At 44.4% G+C, this 16,689-nt stretch overlaps 1 non-coding gene across 1 annotated transcript; it reads left to right on the top strand.

Moving 5' to 3' along the window:
• Positions 1–598: 598 nt before the first annotated feature.
• LOC112440627 (U1 spliceosomal RNA) lies at positions 599–761 on the top strand. Its single transcript, XR_003028642.3, has one exon. It is a non-coding gene; the product is annotated as a U1 spliceosomal RNA (small nuclear RNA).
• Positions 762–16,689: the final 15,928 nt, after the last annotated feature.

Consider the following 16,689-nt stretch of genomic DNA (forward strand, 5'->3'; position numbering starts at 1 on the left):
TGCATGTACATGGTACGTGTGTACATGCATGTGGCATGTGTGCACATGTGTATGGTATGTGTGTGCCTGTGGGTGCACATGTATGTACGTGTATAGTGTGCATGCATGTGTGTGTGCGTGTGTGTAGATGTGTGCATGTGTGCAGTCTCCATTTTGGAAGTTCACATCTTTTGAATTTTTTTTTTTTTTTGAGAGAGTCTCTGTCGCCCAGGCTGGGCTGGAGTGCAGTGGCGTGATCTCGACTTCACTGCAATCTCCACCTCCTGGGTTCAAGCGATTCTCCTGCCTCAGCCTCTCAAGTAGCTGGGATTACAGGTGCCTGCCACCACACCAGGCTAATTTTTTATATTTTTGGTAGAGAAGGGGTTTCACCATGTTGGCCAGGCTGATCTCGAACTCCTGACCTCAAGTGATCCGCTCACCTTGGCCTCCCAAAGTGCTGACATTACAGGCTGACACCATGCCCCGGCCCCATCTTTTGAATTTTGAGTGACCACAGGCATTGATGATAGAATGTGAATACATTTGATTTGTATTCATATGGAGGGAAAGTGCCTCTGACCTGTCCCCATGGAAGGGAAATAAGATTGGCCTGGAGATACTTACCTTGTGGGGGAGATAACAGGATCACAAAAATGATTTTCCCAGGGCAAGCCTCATCCATTGCACTCTGGATGGGCTGACCCTCACAATTTCCCCAAACGTGGGACCTCAACTGCATAATTTGTGGTAATGGGGGACTGTGTTTATGCTTTCCCCTACTAATGAAGGAAAAGAAAAAGGAGACTGTCCTGGAGAGATGAGGACTGAGAAACCCAACCCAGCCCCTGGCTCCAAGGAGTCCCGGCCCAGCCCTGGAGACAGCCCTTATCAGCTGCCATCCCAGCTTCCTGTTTTTCAGTGGGCTGGGGACTGGGGCTGAAGGAACATCTGCTTCTGTTTATTCTTCCCCTTTATCTTAATGGGTTCCCTGAGATGGCTCCCTGGGCCACCTCTCACCACTGCTCTGCGTACTCAGGTAGGTAGTGCTCCCTGCCCTGGCTAAGACCCAGGAAGGGAAGGAGGAAGCATGGAGAGGCCAGAGACTTGGTGCCCTGGGATTAAAGCTAGTTACTAAACAGGTCTGGGACTTAAAACTGGACCCTAAAGTCAATGTAGAGAAGGGGAAAAAAGAATACAAGGCAAAAGACTGTCCTCCTAAGAGTGAAAGCAGGAAATGGGCAGGTTGCTGGGGGCAATCTTAGCTGCTAAGAGAAATATAATTACTTTTCAATTTCGGTTACACCTAGGCTAATAACCACAACTGGAAATTCTTGTTGGGAGAAGGAAGTTTTTTCTCATTAAGAGATAATAGAAAGTCATTCACCCTTGAACCTAGAACAGTCAACTTCAAACTGAAAGAACTTGACTCAGCTAGGGCCTCTGCTAGCCTGCAGTGCTTATCTGCACCTCTGTGCAGATTAGAAAAAGGTGCTCCTTTGTCCAAGCAGTCACAGCCCCCAGTTTGGCAAGTGTCCCCCTCCCTATCCCCTTCCCCAGCACCCTATGACAACGACAACTTGGCATAGTTACATTATCATAGCAGCTTTCTCTTCTCCCCTACTAACACTTTCATTACCCTGGACAGCTTAAGCTCTGAATGGACTGTCCCAGAAGCACAGAAAAGACTTGTAGGTGAGAAGCTGGAAGGGCATTCAACATTCCCTTGGTCCAAAGTCCCTGCTCCAATTCACTTCATGATAAGGCTTCTGGCTGAGTTGTAAGAAAGCTTTCTCCTCATATTCTGGGTCGATCAAGATCATTCTAAACTATGATTATTGGCAATTTAGAATTAATGAGAGAGGACAGAGCAAGACTCTGTCTCAAAAAAAAAAAAAAAAAAAGGCAGACGCGGTGGCTCACATCTGTAATCCTAGCACTTTGAGAGGCCAAGGCAGGCAGATCACCTGAGGTCAGGAGTTCAAGACCAGCCTGGCTAACATGGCGAAACCCCATCTCTACTAAAACTACAAAAATTAGCTGGGCGTGGTGGCGCATGCTACTCAGGAGGCTGAGACAGGAGAATCGCTTGAACCAAGGAGGCAGAGATTGCAGTGAGCTGAGATCTTCCCACTGCACTCCAGCCTGGGCAACAGAGTGAGACTCTATCTCAAAAAAAAAAAAAAAAAAAAAGGGAATTAATGAGAAAGTTTCCAGATTGTACTCAAGGATTTCTTTCCCTAAATTTTGCTTAATACCTGTTACCTTAAAGCATGGTTTTTGTTTTTAAAAATGTAGTATTATCAGGTTCAATGCTGCTTAAGGAGTTTTCTTCTTTTGTAGCCAAATTGTCAATAGATTATGGTGGTTCCAAGCTTGGGCTTTGTTATCAGAATGATTAGAGTTCCAATTGCTAGCTCCTCCTCTTGCCAGCTGAGAGGACCTGGGCAGTTTACTTAACTTCTCCACACCCTGATTTCCTCATCTATAAAATAGGGATAAGTAACATAATCTACTGTAAAGAATTAATGTGAATTAAATGAGGATGCATGGAAACGTGGCCCAGTGCACAGCACTTGATCAACAGTAGCTACTGTTAAGCTAATTTTAAATGGGTAAGGAATGTGATACCATTATTCTGTTTTCTTTTTTTTTCTTTTTTTTTTTTTTTGACAGAGTCTTGCTCTGTCACCCAGGCTGGAGTGCAGTGGCACGATCTCAGCTCACCGCAACCTCCACCTCCTGGATTCAAACGATTCTCCATGCCTCAGCCTCCCAATTAGCTGGAACTACAGGCGCTGCCACCATGCCCGGCTAATTTTTGTATTTTTTTAGTAGAGATGGGATTTCGTCATGTTGGCCAGGCTGGTGGAATGTGATACCACTACTCTAGGTAATTGAGAGGATGACCATGTTTTCTGCCCCTTGGAAAAATGGTGGGTCCCCAATCTGGGGCAGGGAAAGTGAGCCTGGGACATCAAATTGTGCCAGAAGACAAACAAGTGTTCCAAGACGGCAACCAGCTTGAAGGAAATTTTACTGGCCAAATTTAGTCAATCTGAACATCAAAATAAATACTCACTATAGTTGATAACACATTTTTTTTTTTTTTGAGATGGAGTCTTGCTCTATCGCCCAAGCTGGAGTGCAGTGACACGATCTCTGCTCGCTGCAACCTCCACTTCCCGGACTCAAGAGATTCTTCTGCCTCAACCTCCCAAGTAGCTGGGACTGCAGGCACGCGCCACCACGCCTGGCTAATTTTTGTATTTTTAGTAGAGACGGGGTTTCGCCATATTGGCCAGGCTTGTCTCAAACTCCTGACCGCCTCGGCCTCCCAAAGTGCTGGGATTACAGGCGTGAGCCACCATGCCCGGCCTGATTTTTAAAAATCAAGCCACAATTTAAAAAAATCTCTAGTGATATTCAAAACAAGGAATAAAGGAAGGGAAATACCAGCTAATAAAACTGAAAGGAATGATAGAATTGGAAATCACTATTTGGCAACCCCCAATTAAATAAAGATTTTTGATGAAACCACTGGACAGAAGGTTATGGAAGAGCAAGATATTCACATCGGGCTAAAGTATTACCTGCAGATGACTTGCAAATTACCAAGGGGAAAATTGCCCTTTGCAATGGAGACAGCTGGTGGTCATCACCTTACCAAAGTGATCAAACTCAGCCAGGCACAGTGACTCATGCCTGTGATCCCACCACTTTTGGAGACTGAGGCAGGAGGACTGCTTAAGGCCAGGAGTTCGAGACCAGCCTTGACAACATAGTGAGACTGTCTCTACCAAAAAATAAAAAATTAGCCAGGCATGAGTGGCACTTATCTGCAGTCCCAGCTACTAGGGAGGTTGAGGTGGGAGGATTGCTTGAGCCCAGGAGTTCAAGGCTGCAGTGAGCTATGATCATGCCACTGCACACCAGCCTAGGCAATAGAAAAAGACCCCCTCTCCAAAAATAAAAATAACAACAACTAAGCATCGCTAATAGTGCAGCTATTATGCACTTATGCACTTTCTGATGTGATGTAATCTGAAATACTTAATACTACCAGCTATGAATTATTCCTGCCATATGTGATAAACATGAATCTGATCAAGCCTCATGACTTAATGGTGATAGAGGAACAAGTTTCACCGAAAGGATGAAAAGACAAATGCAAGGCCGGGCACGGTGGCTCACGCCTATAATCCCAGCACTTTGGGAGGCCGAGGCAGGTGGATCACCTGAGGTCGGGAGTTCAAGACCAGCCTGACCAACACAGAGAAACCCCGTCTCTACTTAAAATACAAAATTAGCCAGGCGTTGTGGTGCATGCCTGTAATCCCAGCTACTTGGGAGGCTGAGGCAGGAGAATCGCTTGAACCCAGGAGGCAGAGGTTGCAGTGAGCCAAGATCACACCATTGCACTCCAGCCTGGGCAACAACAGCAAAACTCCATCTCAAAAAAAAAAAGAAAAAGAAAAGGAAAGACAAGTGCACAGTGTGGAACGTACTATAAGACAACTAACCTGTAACAAAGGCTGTCTCCCTGACCAAACTTTAGTCAGACTCCTCTGAGCCTTCTTTTCAACTAGGCCTGGACCTTGGCCCCCATCTTGTCTTTGGTCTGCCCAGCCAGTCTTAGCAAAGAATCCTGCCAAGTCATCCCTCCACTCTTTGTATCTGATCAAGTACCTCACCCCGCTTCCTTGATGTCTAAGCCCTTAGCCTGTCTTTAGCAAGAATCCCTACGCTTGATGTCTCTCATTAGTAATTTCCCATCCACTGACCCCTCATCCTGCTCTTTGGCTGTGAATCCCCACTTGTCCTTGTACTTGGAGTTGAGCCAGATCGCACTCCCCTAGAGCAGCACTCCTATTGCAATAGTCTTGAATAAAGTCTTTCTGTTTGAGAATAATTTTTTTCTTTAAAACCTGGACACATCAAGAAGTCATTTTTTAAGATGAATTCTTTTAGAATAAAAAAATTAGAGAGACATAATAATCAAATGCGTGTAAGATACTTTGATTGGATCCTGGATCAAAAAAAAAGGAAAAAAAGTCTATAAAATATATTTTGAGAACAATTGGATATATTTGAGTATGGATTGGATATCATAAAATTATTGTTAATTTTCTTAGGTGTGCTAATGATATTGGTTATGGGGAGAATACCTGAGTCCCATTAAATGCCCACATTTAGGTAACACCTGTATTGAGGAGTTGTATTAGTTTCCTAGGGCTACGGTAATAAATTGCCACAAGCAGGATAGTTTGCAACACAGAAATTTGGTCTGTCACAATTCAAGTCCAAAATCAAGGGCTGGTGGGGCCATGCTCTGTCTGAAGGACTAGGGAGGAGTCTTCCTTGCCTCTTCCAGCCTCTGGTAGTTACTGGCAATCCTTGGCGTTCCTTGGTTGGTGACAACATAAACTTCAATCTCTGTCTCCACAGTCAGGTAGCCTTTTTCCCTGTGTGTCTCTCCGTGTCTTCAAATCTCTCTCTCCCTTATAAGGATGGCAGTTATTGGATGTAGGGCCCACTCTAATCCAGTATGACTTCATTTTGAGTACCTCTGCAAAGACCCTATTTACCACTAAGGTCACGTTCAAGGTACCAGGGGACAGGATGTCAACGTTTCTTTTATTGGGACACAGTGTAACCACAACATGAATGAAGTGTCCTGATGTCTGAAATATGCTTTCAAAGGTCTCGGTAAGAAATTCTGTAGACACAAAGAAGGAGAGGATAGAGAGAGAGGGAAAGAAACCTCAATGTAGTAAAATGTTAATTGTGGAATCTTTGTAGAAGGTATAGGAGTGGTTGCTGTATTCTTTCAACTTTTCTATAAGTTTGAATATTTTCAAAATAAAAGATTGAAGGAAAAGCATAGATTCCTGCTAATTCCCCCCTCCACAGCCCTGTTCTGTTTCCATATGTCTGGGGCAGGGCCCAAGAATATGTTTTTTTGTTTGTTTGTTTTCGAGACGGAGCCTCACTCTGTCGCCCAGGCTGGGGTGCAGTGGCGCGATCTCGGCTCACTGCAACCTCCACCTCCCAGCTTGAAGCGACTCTCCTGCCTCAGCCTCCTAAATAGCTGGGATTACAGGTATGTGCCACCATACCTGGCTAATTTTTGTATTTTTAGTAGAGACAGGGTTTCACCATGTTGGTCAGGCTGGTTTCAAACTCCTGACCTCATGATCTACCCACCTTGGCTTCCCAGTGTGCTGGGGTTACAGGCGTGAGCCACCAAGACTGCATCTCAAAAAAAAAAAAAAAAAAAAAGTTTACTGAAGGAATGGACTCCACAGGATATCTAGATCTAAATGGAATCATTTTTCTCTGACAATAAAAGCTTTTTTGGTACATTTGTAAAGAGTGGCCCAGACAGGGAAAGAAAGAGCTCTGGCCTCCTGACAAGCTTGCTCAGATGGTCAAGCCTCATGCACTCGCCACCATCTGTAGAAGTACATCCTAGCCAGCTGTTCTGTTAACACATACTATAAAAGGCAAGGGCTCTGGGCTCTGCCATCAACTCAGTGTGGAACCGCAGACACGTCTCCAAGGCCCTCTGTGGCTGCATTTCCTCCAATGGTTGTGAGCCACAGGGACTTGGTTACTAACAGTAGTTAAGATCCTGGGATTTGTAATATCTACTTTTATTTATTTTATTTTATTTTATTTTTTGAGACTGAGTCTCGCTCTGTCACCCAGGCTGGAGTGCAGTGGTGCGATCTTGGCTCACTGCAGCCTCTGCCTCCTGGGTTCAAGTGATTCTCATGCCTCAGCCTCCTGACTATCTGGGATTACAGGTGTGCGCCACCACATCCAGTTAATTTTTTTTTGTATTTTAGTAGAGATGGGGTTTCACCATGTTGGCCAGGATGGTCTCAAACTCCTGACCTCAGGTGATCTGTCCACCTTGGCCTCTTAATGTGTTGGGATCACAGGCGTGAGCCACTGCGCCTGGCCGATCTACTTTTAAAAAAATATATTTGAGAAGATTTTAGATTATTCCAAAAATAATGTCACTTTAACTTATTTAGATATTCTTACTTGTGTAGGAGAGATAAGGATGAGTTTACAGTGAGGAATTATGCGTAACCCTGGACTCCCAGGTGGGAGTAAGGGGCTTACATGATCATCGTCCTTCATTCAAAAGTGCAGAAAAAGGTGGGAATCGCTGCTCTGCAGTGTCTGATGGGGCATCATGTTTTTATTTACTCATTTATTTAGAGACCAAATTAGAGGCCTGGCACAGTGGCTCACACCTGTAATCCCAGAACTTTGAGAGGCTGAGGTGGACAGATCACTTGAGGCCAGAAGTTTGAGACCAGCCTGGCCAACAAGGCAAAACCCCATCTCTACAAAAAATTAAGAAATTAGCCAGTATGGTGGTTCATGTATGTAGTCCCAGCTACTCGGGAGGCTGGGGTGGGAAGATTGCTTAAGCCCAGGAGGTTGAGGCTGCAGTGAGCCATGATTGTGCCATTGCACTCCAGTCTGGGTGACAAAGCAAGACCCTGTCTCAAATAAATAAATAAATAAATAAGATACTATAAGTAAAATGCCTACCGTGGTTTCTGGCATATTGTAAGTACTCAACAAATAATAGCCACTACTAGTTTAACTTCTTCCATAACTCATTAATGATCTTTCTTTAGTTACTGTTTTTATCAGATAACACATTTGCATTATTTGAAAAGTAAAATAATCTTTAAAATCTTAAAGCAAGCAATTCCTTCCCCACTATTCCCACCCTTGATTTTCAGAAGCAGCCTCTTTTTAGCTTTCACCAGCTTCTCCAGTTTTCTCCGTTGCATTTATTATCTGTTGTCTTCCTTCTTTGGGAAACAAGGATTTAGCTATCATATATCTTCTCTTCCCCATCCTCCTAATTTGCTTGTGTTGCAATTTCTGGTTTAATCAGTAGCCAGTGTTTATTCTGACAATGCAGCCATTATTCACAGCTGAGCTGCGGAGTGTAACATGATTATATTTCCTATCTGGTACAAACTTTTTCTTGTTTTCCCTGAAGATAAATATTGCCTTATTTTCTATTTGTTCAACTGTCTATGTACCTATTGCTAATTCTTCTCCAGACTCTACTGGAAATGTGAATCTTTGCTCACTGTATTTAGACATAGCAGGTTGTCTGCTGGTTTCATGTGTTTTTCTAGGAGGCATCCTCAAGTCCTCCATCCCTATCCTCCTGCTCCCAACTCTGCTCTCTTCCCATTTCCTGGGCTTCAAGGCTTCCTCTTTATTTATTCCTTCATTTTCATGGAATATATCATCCTACAGTTTCCTAAGAAAGGCTGCTTGGGCTGGGTGTGGTGGCTCCCACCTGTAATCCCAGCACTTTGGGAGGCTGAGGTGGGTGGATCACTTGAGGCCAAGAGTTCAAGACCAGCCTGTCCAACATGTCAAAACACTGTCTGTACTAAAAATACAAAACTTAGCTGGGTGTGGTGGTGCACACCTGTTATCCCAGCTACTTGGGAGGCTGAGGCACAAGAATTGCTTGAACCCAGGAGGTGGAGGTTGCAGTGAGCAGAGATTGCACCACTGCACTCCAGCCTGGGAGACAGAGCGAGACTCCATCTCAAATAAAAAATAAAAGAAGAAAGGCTGCTTGGGAGGTTAAAATTTTGAAAGCTTACATTTCTGAAAGTGTCTCTATTCTTCATTCACACTTGCATGTTAGCTTTGAATTCATCATATTCCAGCTTCTAGCGTTGTGCTTGAGAAGAGCAAAGCTATTGCCATTTCTGATCTGTAGTACATAACCTGCTGTTTTTTTTTTTTTATCCTGGAAGCTTTTTAGATCTTATTCATAGTTGTTCTGAAATTTCACAATGTTGTGCCTTGGTAGGGGATTTTTTTTCCATTCATTGCCTTGGATACTCGGGTAGGCCCTTTCAATCTAGAAACATATGGTCTTCCATTTTAGAACTTTTTTCTTGAATTACTGTTATTTTTTACAACATGATTTCCTCCTTTCCATTTTCTGTATTCTCTCTTTATGGAACTCCAATTACTCAAATGTCAGACTTCCTAAATTGATGTAGAAGGTCTCTGATTTTCTAACTGTCTTTCTCCTATTTTCTGACCCTTTTTTCCTACTTTCTGTGATTTTTTTTTCAACTTTACCTTCTGATTTTTCTTTTTTCTTCTTTTCTTTTGAGACAGGGTCTCACTCTGTCACCCAAGCTGGAGTGCGGTGGTTTGATCATAGCTCACTGCAGCCTTAAACTTCTAGGCTAAAGCGATCCTCCTACCTTGGCCTCCCAAGTAGGTGGGACAACAGGCATGTGCCACCATGCCTGACAAATTTTTTATTTTTTGTAGTGACAGGGTCTCGCTATGTTGCCCAAGCTGGTCTCGAATTCCTAGGCTCAAGAGATCCTCCTGCCTCAGCCTTCCAAAGTGTTGGGATTACAGGCATGAGCCACCACACCTGACGTCTTGAATTTTTAGTTTCTACTATCACAGCTCAACCTTCCATGAATGCTTTTATTCACTGAATATTCAGTTTTAAGAAACAATATTGGCTGGGTGCGGTGGCTCACGCCTGTAATCCCAGCATTTTGGGAGGCTGAGGCTGGTGGATCACCTAAGGTCAGGAGTTCGAGACCAGCAGGGCCGACTGGCAAAATCCTGTCTCTACTAAAAATATATAAATTAGCTGGGCGTGGTGGCACATACTTGTAATTCCAGCTACTCGGGAGGCTGAGGCAGGAAAATCCCTTGAACCCGGGAGGCGGAGGTTGCAGTGAGCCAAGATTGTACCACTGCACTCCAGCCTGGGTGACAGAGGAAGACTCCATCTCAAAACAAAACAGAACAAAACAAAGCAAAACAAAAAAAGATTTGCATGTACGATGGAGTGATTTTAGAATGGGGTGATCAGACAGGGGTCAGTCATTCTTGGGGGAATCCCCTATGATACATTTCCATGTCTCTTCTTTTGGTGGTCAGTTTCCTATGGGAGTTCTCTGAACTCCCTCCCCATAGTTATAAATGTGTCTGCCAGTGTCTAGGAGTCAAATATGAGGACAGCACGGGTTGGTACATTGACTTTCATTTCATCCCCCTTCTTTGATACTCATCTTCCACCTTCAGTTGTTCCTAAGTCCAAAGTTCCTCTAACTCAAACTCCCCATACAATAAGTGGTCCGTCTCTGATGAAGGCTGAGAGAAAGTAGTAGCTTGTTGCATAGGCTAAGGGAAGAACTGCAGGGATTAACTCTCATTTTTTTTTTGAGATGGAGTCTCGCTCTGTGGCCCAGGCTGGAGTGCAGTGGCACCGTCTTAGCTTACTGCAACCTCTGCCTCCCAGGTTCAAATGATTCTCCTGCCTCAGCCTCCTGAGTAGCTGGGAATACAGGCGTGCACCACCATGCCTGGCTAATTTTTGTATTTTTAGTAGAGAGGGGGTTTCACCATGTTGGCAAGGCTGGTCTCAAACTCCTGACCTCAAGTGATCTGCCCGCCTTGGCCTCCCAAAGTGCTGGGATTACAGGCGTGGGCCACCGTGCCCAGCCTTAACTATTGCTTAAGAAAACTTTTTTTTTTTTCTTGCCCTGTTGCCTAGGCTGGAGTGCAGTGGACCGAGCATGACTCACTGCAGCCTCAACCTCCTGGGCTCAAGTGATCCTCCTGCCTCAGCCTCCTGAGTAGCTGGGACCACAGGTGTGCATCACCACCCCCTGGCTAATTTTTGTGTTTTTTGTAGCGATGGGGTCTTACTATGTTGCCCAGGTTGGAAGAAAACTTTTAATCAGTGCTCTAGTTTTCAGCCGCAGCCATGCCTTTTCAGAAGTATCTGGTGCCTCCAATTCCTAAGCCTTTGGGGTGTTTCAGAGGCATGGATTGGCTTGTTTTCTTGGCTTCCCCATTTTGAGACCCTTTACTCTGGTGTGTGAGGTTCATTATCTCTCAAATTTCCAGCTTAAAAATCTTTTTGATCCTTCTCTTTGCTCTTACCTCTCTTATGGACTTATGCTTTTCAAAAAGTCTCTTGCCTCACATTTTAGTGGGGTTTTGGGAGGAGGCCCAGGACTATGCACATGTTCAACCGGCGATGTTTAATGGGAAGTCCTCCGAGCCCACAGAGTTTTTCAACTCTCGTTTTATTGAACTAGGCCTCCTCACATAAACCTATGTCCAGTTTTAAAATGGAAGTAAAAATGTGATTTGATTCACATAGTTTTAAGAACAGCTTTTATTTATGTATGTATTTATTTTTTGAGATGGAGTCTGGCTCTTTCGCTCAGGCTGGAGTGCAGTGGTGTGATCTCGGCTCACTGCAACCTCTGCCTCCTGGGTTCAAGCGATTCTCTTGCCTCAGCCTCCTGAGTAGCTGGGACATCAGGCGTGCACCATCATGCACAGCTAATTTTTGTATTTTTAGTAGAGACGGGGTTTCACCATGTTGGCCAGGCTGGTCTCGAACTCCTGACCTTGTGATCCACCTGCCTTGGCCTCCCAAAGTGCTGTGATTACAGGTGTGAGCCACCACGCCTGGCCTAAGAACAGCTTTTAGAGATGCTTTTGGCCTATGTGGCTAGATATGAATTCTCACTCTGAGTATAATTGTCTGACTGTCATGTGTTGACTGTGTACACACAGCTCAAACCCAGAGTCCAGCCTTGTCTCTTCTGATGAAATACCAGTGCCCACAAACAGAAGGTTCCCCTTCTCTCACCCATGAATAAACAGGAAGGTCTCTTGGAGCTGTGGTCTTGGGGCTGTAGCCCTGCCCCTAATTTCCTCAGACCCTTTACTGAGAACTGAGTCATTGCAACATCACGCTCAGCCAGCTGTCTCAGCACAAGAAAAAGCTTTGCTGTGGTATGAGGTTTTGTGGGCTGCAGACTACATCTAGGTCAGCAAATTAAACTCCATAGTGTGGTTACCAATTCCAGCTTCATCTAGCTTAAGGGCTGTCTGATTTCACCCTCTGGGCATTGGCTCTTCTGGTGTTTGGGATATAAGGCCCCTCTGTGGGTGTTTAAGGCACAATATTTCAGGCCTAAACCACTGAATGACACATGCCTAAACCCAGAATCCTGTATTCTCCACCAGGGCTCCAGGGTATGTGAGGGTAACAACAGTCCAACCCTGCAGATAGTGAGATTTGTGTGTGTGTTAGAACAAAGGGGAAAGGTGGGGATGTATTTCTTTGATGCTCAGTTTCATCTACCACTTGTATTTCTCTCCTGCCCTTCTTTGACCCTAACATAATCCAAACCCTTCTTTCTTGCTTCTCTTTTATGGAAGTTTTGAAGAATGAATGGTTACATAACAGATGGCCAGCTGGTCTACCTAGAAGGGCCTTACAGAGGACAGTGCCTCCGTGGGGAAGGCTCACCATGGATCAGACGCCGGATTGCAGATTTACCGTGAATGAAGCCCTTGGAGACTGAGTCATGTTAAAAATTCAAAAACAACTCAGTAAATATTTATTTGAAGTCCTGCTGTTCTTCAAGGCCCTGGAATGCAGATATGAGAAGAGTCACTGCTGCCCAAGAGCTGACTGACTGTGGAGGAAGACCATGCTAGCAGGTGGCTACGTTTTCTACCACCTAGCACCTGCTCCCCCTTCTCCTGGTAATGGTATCTGCAAATAATCTCCTCAGTCTGTGTGCTTTCAGTGGAACTGAATCTACCCCTGGTTCAAGAGCTCAGGTACAGCCTCTGGCCTGGCTGCAGTGATTAGTTTAGAGATGGACTTGTAACCTCATCAAAGCCCGATATTGTTCAGGGTAACATACTAGATATATTTTGCTAGGATTGCCAATAATCATTTATTTAAGCTCCTTAGATGAGGTTTCCTGTCATTTGCAACTGAAAAAGCTCTGTGTAGCAGGTTGAAGTGTTCACCCCCTGCCCAAAAAATACACTCACATCCACCCAGAACTTTGGAACTTTAGAATATGATCTTATTTATTTATTTTCAGACAGAGTCTCACTCTGTTGCCAGGCTAGAGTGCAGTGGCATGATCTCAGCTCACTGCAACCTCAGCCTCCCAAGAAGCTGGGACTACAGGTATGTGCCACCACGCCCAGCTAATTTTTGTATTTTTAGTAGAGACGGGGTTTCACCATGTTGGCCAGGATGGTCTATCTCTTGACCTCGTGATCTGCCCACCTCGACCTCCCAAAGTGCTGGGATTACAGGTGTGAGTGACCGTGCCTGGCCTGATCTTATTTTTAAAAGAGCCTTTACAGATGTAATTAGTTAAGGATCTTGAGATGCAATCATTATGGATGTAAATTTAGGTGGGCCCTAAATCTAACAATTGGTGTCCTTATATGATGAGGAGATATCACAGACGCAAAGACACAGGGCATATGGCCATGTGAAGAGGAAGGCAGAGGGTAGGGCGATGCTGCCGTAAGACAAGGATGCCTGGGCCACCAGAGGCTAGGAAGGGGCAAGGAAGGCCCTCCCCCTTAGAGCCTTCAGGGGGAGCATAGCTCTCCTGACACTTTGATTTCCAACTTCTAGCCTCCAGAACGGTGAGAGAGAATTTTCCACTGTTTTTAAGCCAACCAGCTTGTGACACTTGGTTAATGGCAGCCCTAGGAAACAAGTGCACTCTAACATGTGAAATCACTCAACAGATATTTATTGGTTCCTAATAATGTGTCTGAAAAGGACTTAGTATAAAATCCAAAGAAGAGGGACATGGAGGCTGTAGAGAGGTATTAGAGCTGGGACATTAGGAAGCCTAAAGAACCATCTGTCCCACTGTCCTGCACCCCGATGGGTGCCTCTGGAAGGGCCTGGAGAAACCATGGAATTTATGTTCTTTGGGCTCCCTTTTTGTCGGCTTGTTTAAGACAGGGACTCACTCTGTCACCCAGGCTGGAGTGCAGTGGCGCAATCACGGCTCACTGCAGCCTCAATCTGCCAGGCTTAAGCAATCCTCCCATCTCAGCCTCCCAACTAGCTGGGACTATAGGTGCATGCCACCACGCCAAGCTAATTTTTGTATTTTTGTAGAGATAAGGTTTCATCATGTTGCCCAGGCTGGTCTTGAACTCCTGGGCTCAAGCCATCCGCCCACCTCTGCCCCTCGCAGGGCTGGGATTCCAGGCATGAATCCCCCTGCCCAGCCTCCCTGGGCTTTTTGCAGGTCATTCTCCTAATTTATGGATGTCCTTCCTCAGTAAGGACATGAGCTCTGCTTGATATAAATTGAAAATATTCGGCTGGGCACGATGGCTCATGCCTGTAATCCCAGCACTTTGGGAGGCCAAGGCAGGCGAATCACGAGGTCAGGAGTTCAAGACCAGCCTGACCAATATGGTGAATCCCTGTCTCTACTAAAAATACAAAAATTAGCCGGGCGTGGTGGTGCATGCCTGTAATCCCAGCTACTCGGGAGGCTGAGGAAGCAGAATCACTTGAACCTGGGAGGCAGAGGTTGCAGTGAGCCCAGATCACGCCACTGCACTCCAGCCTGAGTGACAGAGTGAGACTCCGTCTCAAAAAAAAAAAAAGAAAAGAAAATATTCCTCCCAGTTTGTTCTTTATTTGACTTTGTTTATAGTGATTTTTGCCCTGCAGTTTTTTTTTTTTTTTTTTTTTTTTGAGATGGAGTCTTGCTCTTGTTGCCCAGGCTGGAGTGCAATGGCATGATCTCAGCTCACTGCGACCCCTGCCTCCCGGGTTCAAGCAATTTTCCTGCCTCAGCCTGTTGAGTAGCTAGGATTACAGGTAATGCACCAGCACGCCCGGCTAATTTTATATTTTTAGTAGAGATAGGGTTTCTCCATGTTGGTCGGGCTGGTTTTGAACTCCCGACCTCACGTGATCTGCTTGCCTTGGCCTCCCAAAGTGCTGGGATTACAGGCGTGAACCACTGTGCCCAGCCCAATTTCTATTTTTCTTTTTCTTTTTTTTTGAGACGGAGTCTCGCTCTGTCACCCAGGCTGGAGTGCAGTGGTGCGATCTCTGCTCACTGCAAGCTCCTCCTCCCAGGTTCACGTCATTTTCCCACCTCAGTCTCCAGAGTAGCTGGGACTACAGGCGCCCTCCACCATGCCTGGCTAATTTTTTTTGTATTTTTAGTAGGGACAGGGTTTCACCATGTCAGCCAGGATGGTCTCGATCTCCTGACCTCGTGATCCGTCCGCCTCGGCCTCCCAAAGTGCTGGGATTACAGGTGTGAGCCACCACGCCCGGCCCCAATTTCTATTTTTTACATAGTCAAATTTATCAACATTTTTTATGGTTTATGGGTTTTGTTTTGGTTTTCTGAACTCTCTGCTCCTGTTCTTTTATCTAGTACTCCATATTCTGGAGTAAGGCAGAGTCCTTTCATATTTACCTGTATTTCCCTTACACTGCATTTCGGTCACCTTTATTGGTTTCCCAAAAACTAGCACCAGTAATAATAGCTACCAACCGTTGTGTCTAGGCATTGTACTACTCATTGAGTATCAATGAGTATAAAGAGCTTTATATTCAGTATCTTTCATCTTCTCAGTGGCTCTGCAAGGTAGATGATATTCTGTCCATTTTACAGATGAGGAAAGTATGGCCCAAAGAAGTTACATAAGTGGCCAGGCACAGTGGCTCATGCCTGTAAACCCAGCACTTTGGGAGGCCAAGGTGGAAGGACCACTTGAGCCCAAGAGTTGGAGACCTGCCTGAGTAACATTGTGAGACCCTGTCTCTATTTTATAAAAGTTTATTTTAAAATTTATATATATATATAATTTGTATATATATATACATTCACATTGACTTTTAAAAGAAACTATGTTAGTGGTTTTGAAAAATATTCCACATTCTGGATTTTTCTGATTGTTTTCTTGTAGTGCCATTTAACTTGTCCCTCTATGTCTTTATTTCCTCTAAACAGGTTTCTCAACAGGGGTCCCTCATGTGAACTACAGAATATAGAAAGATTGAATGACTAATTATACTAGAACCATTCAAGATGCATAGGAGAGAACTCAGTTTGTTACACACAGGAGATTCCTTAAAGAACTAAAAGTAGGACTATCATTAGATCCAGCAATCCCACTACTGGGTATCTACCCAGAGGAAAAGAAGTCATTATACGAAAAAGATACTTTCACATGCATGTTTATAGCAGCACAATTTGCAATTGCAAAAATGTGGAACTAACTCAAGTGCCCATTAATCAATGAGTAGATAAAGAAACTGTGGTATATCTATACAATGGAATACTACTCAGCCATTAAAAGGAACGAATTAATGGCATTTACAACGACCTGGATGAGATTGGAGACTATTATTCTAAGTGATATAACTCAGGAATGGAAAATCAAACATCATATTTTCTCACTCATAAGTGGGAGCTAAGCTATGAGGATGCAAAGGCATAAGAATGACACAATGGATTTGGGGGACTCAGGGAAAGAGTAGGAAGGGGGTGAAGGATAAAAGACTACAAATTGGGTGCATTGTGTACTGCTTGGGTTATGTGTGCACCAAAATCTCACAAATCACCACTACAGGACTTACTCATGTAACCAAACACCACCTGTTCTCCAATAACCTATAGAAACAAAAAATTTAAAACAAAGAAAAACTTTCTAATAACCACATTTAAAAAGTAAAAAGAAAAAAATTGTTACACACAAAGGATGCAGTGTTGGTTAATTTTATGTGTCAACATTAATTTAATTAAAGTTAATGTCAAACATTATTCAGGATATGTCTTTGAA

Source organism: Pan paniscus, chromosome 6, assembly GCF_029289425.2.
Source record: "Pan paniscus chromosome 6, NHGRI_mPanPan1-v2.0_pri, whole genome shotgun sequence".
Taxonomy (NCBI): Eukaryota; Metazoa; Chordata; class Mammalia; order Primates; family Hominidae; genus Pan; species Pan paniscus.